We start from the raw sequence: 9,010 nt of genomic DNA on the forward strand, positions 1-9,010 counted from the left end.
GCTGTTTGTCGTGGCCATAAGCCTGCGTTTAAAAGCTCTTGTTCGACGGGATCCTCAGGCACGACGAATTCGTCATCGTCGAGGCTTGCCTCGTCTCCGGAGGGAGGCATGTAATCCTCTACCTCTTCTTCTGCCGCTCTCTCATGAGGGCTGGCGTCTCCGTCCTCCTGCGCTGAATCTTGCTGGAGTGGGTTGTCTTCGGCACTGTCCGGTGTGTTGTTATCTCCGGTGCCGGAATCTTCATTCTTGCTGTGGGATTTAGAGCGGCGCCGCTGACGCCGGTGCTTGGGCTGCTTCTTGGAGGGGTCATCCTCCGCTGTTGCTTCGCCATTCCCATCCTTTGGGATATCCACCATGTATATGTCATATGATGAGGTGGCTTTCCAGTGCCCGATAGGCGCTGGTTCTTGGTCGTCTCCAGCATCATCGTCCATGCCGTCGATGTCTTCGGAGTCGTAGTCTAGCATGTCGGTTAGATCGTCGATAGTGGCTACTATGTGGGTGGTGGGTGGGCTTTGAATTTCTTCGCCGTCCGCATCCCAACCGTCCTGACCGCAGTCCGGCCAGAGTTCTCCTGATAACGAGAGATACTTTAGTGAACTCAAGATGTCGCCAAAAGGTGAGTGTTGAAAGATGTCCGCTGTGGTGAACTCCATGACCGGCGCCCAATCGGATTCGATTGGAGGGGGCGCGGGAGGTTCAGAGTCCGGCAAGGAGTCCGGCACCTCGGAGTCACGAGCTTCATGAGGGACAAGGTCAGTGTTCGGCTCTATCGCCGTAGAGGTTGCGGCCCCCGAGGCGGTGTCTAGCCATCCGTCCTGGATCTGCGCAGCCGGCTCCGATTTGAAGATCGGAGCGGACTCGAGTGCGGCCGCCAGGGTATTGTCCGGCTGCAGAGCTAAATCATGCCCATCGTGACAGTGCTGCGCGCTTGGCTGTGGCCCGAACCCATCAAAGATCAAGTCCCAGTGGATGTCAGCCGTGAAGTTCAAACTTCCAAATCTGACCTGACGGCCAGGGGCGTAGCTTTCGATCTGCTCCAGATGGCCAAGTGAATTGGCCCGCAGTGCAAAGCCGCTGAATACGAAGATCTGTCTGGGGAGGAAGGTCTCAGCCTGGACTGCGTCGTTGTTGATGATCGAAGAGGCCATCGAGCCTATCGGTGACGACACAGAGGAACTCTCAATGAAAGCACTAATGTCGGTGTCAAAACCGAAGGATCTCGGGTAGGAGGTCCCGAACTGTGCGTCTAGGCGGATGGTAACAGGAGACAAGGGACATGATGTTTTACCCAGGTTCGGGCCCTCTTGATGGAGGTAAAACCCTACGTCCTGCTTGATTAATATTTATGATGTGTGTTACAAGAGTAGATCTACCACGAGATCAAGGAGGCTAAACCCTAGAAGCTAGCCTATGGTATGATTGTTGTTCGTCCTACGGACTAAAGCCATCCGGTTTATATAGACACCGGAGAGGGCTAGGGTTACATAGAGTCGGTTAAAATGGTAGGAGATCTACATATCCGTATCGCCAAGATTGCCTTCACGCCAAGGAAAGTCCCATCCGGACACGGGATGAAGTCTTCAATCTTGTATCTTCGTAGTCTTGGAGTCCGGCCGATGATGATAGTTCGGCTATCCGGACACCCCCTAGTCCAGGACTCCATCACCCCTGGTATTTAATAAAAATATGTTGACATTTTCTGAGCACTTTGGTTTTTCTGTTTTACTATTGCCTTAATTTTCCGTTGTTTCTTTTGTTCCGAATAGATCCTGTATTTGACGAAGTAGTTAGAGAAGAAGAAGGAGAAGGACTTGAAGACTTTGAAGACCAATCCAACCAAGGCAAGCAGCCCTTTGACCATGATACACCTTTGTTGTTCATCGATAAGTTTTCCGTATGCATGACGATGTTGTGGATTATGAGCTTGATATAATCGTTGAATTAATGCATGCCCGTTGGAATTTGCATGTTCATAGCTCTACCATGTGCTAGAAATGTGATGAAAAACACTTGGTATTGACGCATGATGTTGCATGATCACCTCGGGGTTGCATTCTTTAAAACCCCACCGGGTGCCCCTAATGCCTGTGGGTGATGTTAGACTAGGTCACCACTTGAGGAAGAAGTGGTGTACCAGAGCAATCATTTGTGTGAGTAAAATGATGGATTGGATTTAAGGTATGATTACCGTCCCAACCAAACAGGTGCAACCACTCTACCCCTTGTGGGACGGGGCATTGTTAATTACCTAGTTCAATACTAGCACGGTGCCTGCATTACTAGTGACACAGGTGACATGAGGTCAGTCTCAGGACGGGGTTGTGCTTGGATAGGCAGCCATGACTATTTTCATAGGGCACCGGACACACCATTGGTCCCTTTGTGTATGCATTTTCATGAAAAGGGCAGCGTCCCAAAAACTTGTGATTATACACGAGGGTCGTGTACCAACGAGTGGACCCTATGTTAGTGTCGCCTAGGGATCGTGGATGACACGAAAGCTCCCCGATTCTTGTGGGTAAAGTGCATAACCTCTGCAGAGTGTCAAACTATTCGAATAGCCGTGTCCACGGTCAAGGACAGTTGGGTGGTGCTACTTAAACTATGTCCAGAACTTTACAAACTTGGTATGTGTAAGTTGCATGGATCAAGTAAAGACTTGACGTGTTGATTAAGCTAGAGTTATCTAAACTCTATTTAAGTTGATATCTGTAACCTGTTCACATGGTTACCAGAGTCCATTGATGCATGTTTCAAAAATTGAAAGGACACGCCGTTCTATTTCCAACTAGCTTGATGCTAGGTTGCCTACTTGCTATTACATCATGCATTGTTACCTTGATCCATAAACATGGGTTTCTTGCGAGTACATTCAAATTACTCATTGGCTTGCCACTGGTTATTTAATTGGCTAGGCATGGAAGAACAGGAGTTCGAGGAAGAGTTCTTCTGTGACGAACATGCGAACTAGGACGCTTCCCAGTCAGAATGCCCGTAGGTTTCAGGTAGATGGCATGGGTTCTAATTATCGACGAAGATTTCCGTTGCTTTTGTTTCATTTGATGTTCAGCCTTGAGGCTTTATCTATGTAAGACTTGACCATAATGGTCATAATTTGTGTAAGATTGTATGTATGGATGTAAGACTCTTGTTATTTAGCTTATGTGTGTTAAGTGAGCATTGATCTTTGGGATTACTGTACACATGAATTCAGTGATCTCAACGTATGAGTCGGGGTCCCCAGACGCGCGTGCTCCCCCCTTAGATGCCAGCTGCCCACATTCATAGCAAGTAGGTACTACAATACTGGGCTATAAACCCTCTTATGTGGAGGAGAGAGAGGCATTGACAAAGTCAAGGAGTGGGCTCTTCAAGAGCCCATCTCTACATGTGCTCCTAGGTATAAAAAACTTATTCTAAAAAAGAGGTATAAAAACAATTGTGTCTAAAAAATAAGGTAAAAACATCTAAGAGGAAATAGATAGAGAGAAAGTGACTAAAAGTTGTAACCTTATAGCCAACCTTATAGTCAACACTATGGTACATGAGGAAGGAGGGATTTGTGCCCATGCCAAGTTCACTGGGCTGCCGTGTTTCACACTCCTACATCGTAACAGTGGTGACAATAGCTTTCATAAAAAATAAACAATGAATACTCATTGCTCGTCCTCGATATCGGAAAGAATACTTTCATTCACCGACATGTGGGACATCGACCATCCTGGTTCACCTGCCATCCAGAAAACTATCTTGGTCCACCCCGGACGTAGCGCAGGCCCAACATTTCCCACTGTAAGTTGGTCGGACAAAGGAACCATCATGGCTTCATTGAATTCCGCTTCTTGAAGAAAACTTACTGTACCCGCAATACTGCTTGAAAGTGCGTTATGTCGACTAGAGGGGGGGTGAATAGGCGATTTTTATGAATTCTTCACTGAGGAATTTGCCGGTAAGGAAATTCCTTAGCGAAGAACTATTAGCAGCGGAATAAATACTCAGAAGTAAGCATGACAGAATACAAGCATGGTCATCATGATGAAATTAAGACAAGCACAGAGTACAGAAAGCGTAATCACAGGATAAAACAAGATGAAGACAAACAGATTGAAGAAATTGAACTGAGGAAATTGAGAAAGTCTTCAGTCAAAGTCTTCAAACACAGATATGAACAAACACTCAACACAGTAATGAGGAAATGAAAGGGTTGAGGAAATAGAACCAGTTAGGTTGGTGAAGACAATGATTTGGTAGACCAGTTCCAACTGCTGTCTCAGTTGTACGCCTGGTTGGAGCGGCTGAGTATTTAAACTCGAGGACACATAGTCCCAGACACCCAGTCGCTGAGCACGCAGCTCAGGACACCCAGTCCTCACCGTATTCTCCTTGAATAAGGTCACACAGACCTCGTCCAATCACTCGTGGTAAGTCTTCAGGCGACTTCCAAACCTTCACAGACTTGGTCACTCGGTGATGCACAATTCCTCTTGGATGCTCTAGACCTTGATGCCTATCTGTCTGGAAGAAGCACAGTCTTCAAAGGTAACAAGCGTCGGATCCACGCAGGATCAATTTCTTCAGTGATGCTCAATCACTTTGGGTTTGTAGGGGTTTGGTTTTGGGTTTTCCTCACTTGATGATTTTCGCTCAAAGTCCTCGGAGGATGGGTTGCTCTCAAATGACAAGTGTCAAGTTCTCTCGGAGCAGCCAACCAGCTAGTGGTTGTAGGGGGCGGCTATTTATAGCCTAGGGAGCAGCCCGACATGATAAGACATAAATGCCCTTCAATGATATGACCGTTAGGTGGATAAGATATTTTGGGACAGCTGGCGAGCAGCACAGCAACGGTCGGAAATTTGACTCTCAAATTCCTCAGGGCTATCATGTTCCTCACTGTGTAGGTAATTCGTACTGACGAATTCCTAACTCCTCAGTCAGAACAAATTCATCAGCGACCAGAAGAACTTCGTGTCTATCACTGAAGAAAGTGACTGAACTGTATGAGATTTCCAAAGGCTTCACTCGAAGGGATTGGCAGGTGTACGATTTTGAGTTGAGCATCACATGGAAATTTTTCCTTAGTATTTCCTCGACCCCCTTTAACAGTACAGTGTTTCCTATGACTCAAGAAAGAGAAAATGAAACTACGAAAACAAAAGTCTTCACGCTTCATGTTCCACAAATGAATACCAAGTCTTCAAGGTCACACCAATTTCTTCACATTCAAAGTCTTCAGAAAGTCTTCAGAATATCAAAGTCTTCAGTTGAAGAACTTCATTTTTAGGGGTCGACTTTCTCTGTAAATATCAAACTCCTCATAGACTTATAGACCTGTGTACACTCACAAACGCATTAGTCCCTTAACCTATAAGTCTTCAATACACCAAAATCAGTAAGGGGCACTAGATGCACTTACACTGCTACCACACGCGAAGACTTTACAACACTGTAGCACGTGATATCACAGAAACCCACTAGGCCAAAATAGCCCACCTATGATTTGTACGTCTCTATACTGCTATGATTTTGTGTTCTAAAAGATATCCTTTGTCAATCTAACGATTAGGAGTAGAAAGAGGGTCTTTCTATCTCTAGATATCTATCCATCCCACAACCCCTCTAGCAAACGTACACACTCTCTGTAGCCACTCTGAAAGTACGACGTCACTACACATTCATGCTTCCAACAAAAAAATTACACATTCACGCATGTTACAAGTATGTGCCATTTTTGCTGGTACTTCAGGCCTCCTTTGATTTAGAGGAACATTGTAGGAATTTCATAGGATAGGATTTCTAGAGGAAAAATTTCTATAGAGCCTTTTGGTTTATGGGAATGGAATCATATTCCTATGGAGGAATTCTTCCTATCCTCCACATTTCATAGTAAAATAAACATTAGCCTAGACTCAATGGAAAAAAACCTATGATGTGAATCAAAGGGCATCTCCTTTCCTATTCCTACTCATAGGATTTAAGATACATGTCATCTCATTTCCTATGACTTTCCTATTGCTATGATTTTCCTACCCTATGAACCAAATGAGGCCTGAATGTAAATGTGAACCAACTCTTTGAGTTTGATGTGAATTAATGTATAATTGTGTACTATTGTTTGATCGATCGCTAAGCCCACAATTTTAGGAGCTTGGGCTATTGGCCTATCGATGACGGATCATACCTATAAGCGTACCACGAGCTCATCAGCCCCAACGTTTCTCTTTGGTGATTGTTTTGCAAGTACTATAGCTCGCACAGTAGCTAGCCTACTAACACCAAGAATCATCAAACAAGCCATACTGATATGATAAACAATTCAAACTTACATCTAATCATGCCATATATTACATCAAAAGCTGGTGAGGATACATCTGTTTCCATAACTCGGAGAGGGTTCATATGATTTACTCTCAAACAAAAGTAGCAAGTACCACCCACACAAGACAGTGCACTAGCCCTAAGATGGTTTGATAACACGCATCATTCTGGTAATTAAACACAATGAAAACTACCTTGAAGGATTAGCATGACAAACTATTTCTTGTCATCGATCTCTCGGGCAATGACCACACACTACAAAAAAAGACACACCCGTGACATTTTGGGCCAAACGATTTTTTTTCTGTCATACTTATGACACTTCTATGACGATAATTGTGACAAAACCCGGTAACATCAAAGATGTGGTGGGCTCCTACTTCTATGACAAAAAATCATGATAGAAAATGGGCTTTTCGTCCTAGGCAGGCCGGAGACGCATCTGCATGACATTCTTTGGGCCGTCCATGACGGAAAAAACCATGGTAGAAGCGAGGCCGAGGAAAATTTCGTGGAGTTCCCGGTTACGGTGGGTGGTTGCTGGTCAAGCAATGCGTGTTTCTATCGTACCGTACGCGCGTGGGTGTGAGGCGTTGGGCTCTAACTGAACCCGAGCGATTGCACTGCAGGCTACACGTTACTGAACCCAAGCGATTGAGCGATTCCTTCGCTACTGCTGCTAACTGAAGCCGATCGATGTTGCCTTTGGATGAACAGTGAGCGTTGTTGGGGGGGGGGTTGGATGAACAATGAGCATTGCTGGGGGGGTTGTATGAACAGTTCCCGGTGGGGGTGGATGAACAGGACCCCATGGTGTTGCCTCTGGATGAACAGGACCCCGATTGATCAAGCCGGTTGGGGCTGGATGAACAGGACCCCGTGGAGGGCTGGATGAACAGTAGCCAGTGGAGGGCTGGATGAAAAGTAGCCCATGAAGGGGTGGTTCAACAGGACCCCGTGGAGAGGGCTGGTTGAACAGTAGGTGGTGGAGTAGCGCACGGTGGAGGCTGGATGAACAGGAACCCATGGATGAACAGTCGCAGGTGGAGGCTGGAGGAGCTCGCGGTGGATGAACAGTAGCCCATGGAGGCTGGAGGAGGTCGACGGTGGAGATGAACAGTATCCCGTATGCCACACACCTCCCGATGAACAAGACCCCTGTTTCGACCGTAGCGCTCCAACACAAGTCCATTTCCTCCGTTTTGCGGTACGCCACACCCCTCCTGATCAACAGGACCCTATTTCGATTGTAGGAGGTCCAACAGAAGTCTGTTTCCTCCGTTTTGCGGTACGCCAGACCCCTCCCGATGAACAGGATCCTGTTTCAAACGTGGCCGGTCAAACACAAGGTCGTTTCCTCCGTTCTGTGGTACGCCATGCATCATTTCCATTAGCTGTTCCGTCCAAGCCGGTTGGCTCCAACGCGTTCCATTGCCTCCCGATGCACACGACGTAGACTCCCAATGAACACGACGACGACGCAGTTACTCCGTTCCGACCCAGCCATGTACACGAGCCCTGGCCGTACGTATGCGCGAGTAGGCGTTCGAGACCCCGCCCGTATGTATGTACGTGGTCGTATTTACTTTCTTGCACCCTGGACGTTGTACGTACGTGTACATGCTACGTGTGCGCCTCTACTACGACACGTGCGCGCCTCTACATCGACCAGTATGTACGTACATGTTCGCGACCAAAATGACAACGCTACGTATGCTACGACCAGGTGGGTCCCGACTGTCAGGCACTTCCTTGCGTGCGAAGATGTAGCTGGTGGGTCCTAGCAGTCAGGGGGCGAATGTTTTTTTTTCGGACGCACTTCCTTGCGTGCGGAGATGTAGCTGGTGGGTCCCAGCAGTCAGGGGGGAAATGTTTTTTTTCGCGAAATACGGTGGCCCGTTTGGTGGGTCCCTGCTATCAGGTGGAGGAATCATTATTTTGCGTGTAATAAGGAGGCACTTCCTTGCGGTTGCCATGGACCCAGCTGTCAGCCTCTCCACATACAGTACTCTTCTGATGGAAGTCGTTCCTTGACCACGTTGACCACGCCGCGCTAAGAGCACCAGGGCGGTGGACGAAGGCGAGGCCTAGGAAGGGGACGACGTGGAGCTAGGGAAGACGCGACAGTGGAAGCCCATGCGGAAAGGAGTACGAGGGTTCACTGGTTCGGCTGCAGTGTGAGGCTGACGTCGCGGCAGAATAACAGGGGGTGTGGTTGAGTAGAGGGATGGTCTGGTCAGCAGTGGGAGTAGTAGGGGCGGTGAGACCTCCGTGGCATCACAGCCGGCCATGGGAGGCAGGAGCACACGACACGACCGGCATTGCTTTGGGCGGCTAGAGCAACCGAGCAAGAAGACCAGAGGTTGAAGAAGCACTACGAGCGTTGGATGGGCATCGTACGGTCACTGCAGCTAGAATCGTTTATATTGACTAAGTTGACGAAGCCCTCGATATGCGTCAACTTAGTAGGCCCACAGGTCAGCCTCCGAAATGGTGCGCCCTATATGTCAGGGGGAGGAATCATTTTTTGGGCGGCTGAAGCAAGAATATCCAAGATTGAAGAAGAAGCACGACATCCATTGGATGGACATCCAACGGCCACAACTGCTAGAACCGTGTGTTGTTGACAAAGCTTTCATACATGTCAACTTAGTTTTTTAGGGGACGCGTCAACTTAGAAGGCCCACATGTG

Source organism: Triticum dicoccoides, chromosome 2B (genome assembly GCF_002162155.2).
Source record: "Triticum dicoccoides isolate Atlit2015 ecotype Zavitan chromosome 2B, WEW_v2.0, whole genome shotgun sequence".
In the NCBI taxonomy this organism is placed as follows: domain Eukaryota; kingdom Viridiplantae; phylum Streptophyta; class Magnoliopsida; order Poales; family Poaceae; genus Triticum; species Triticum dicoccoides.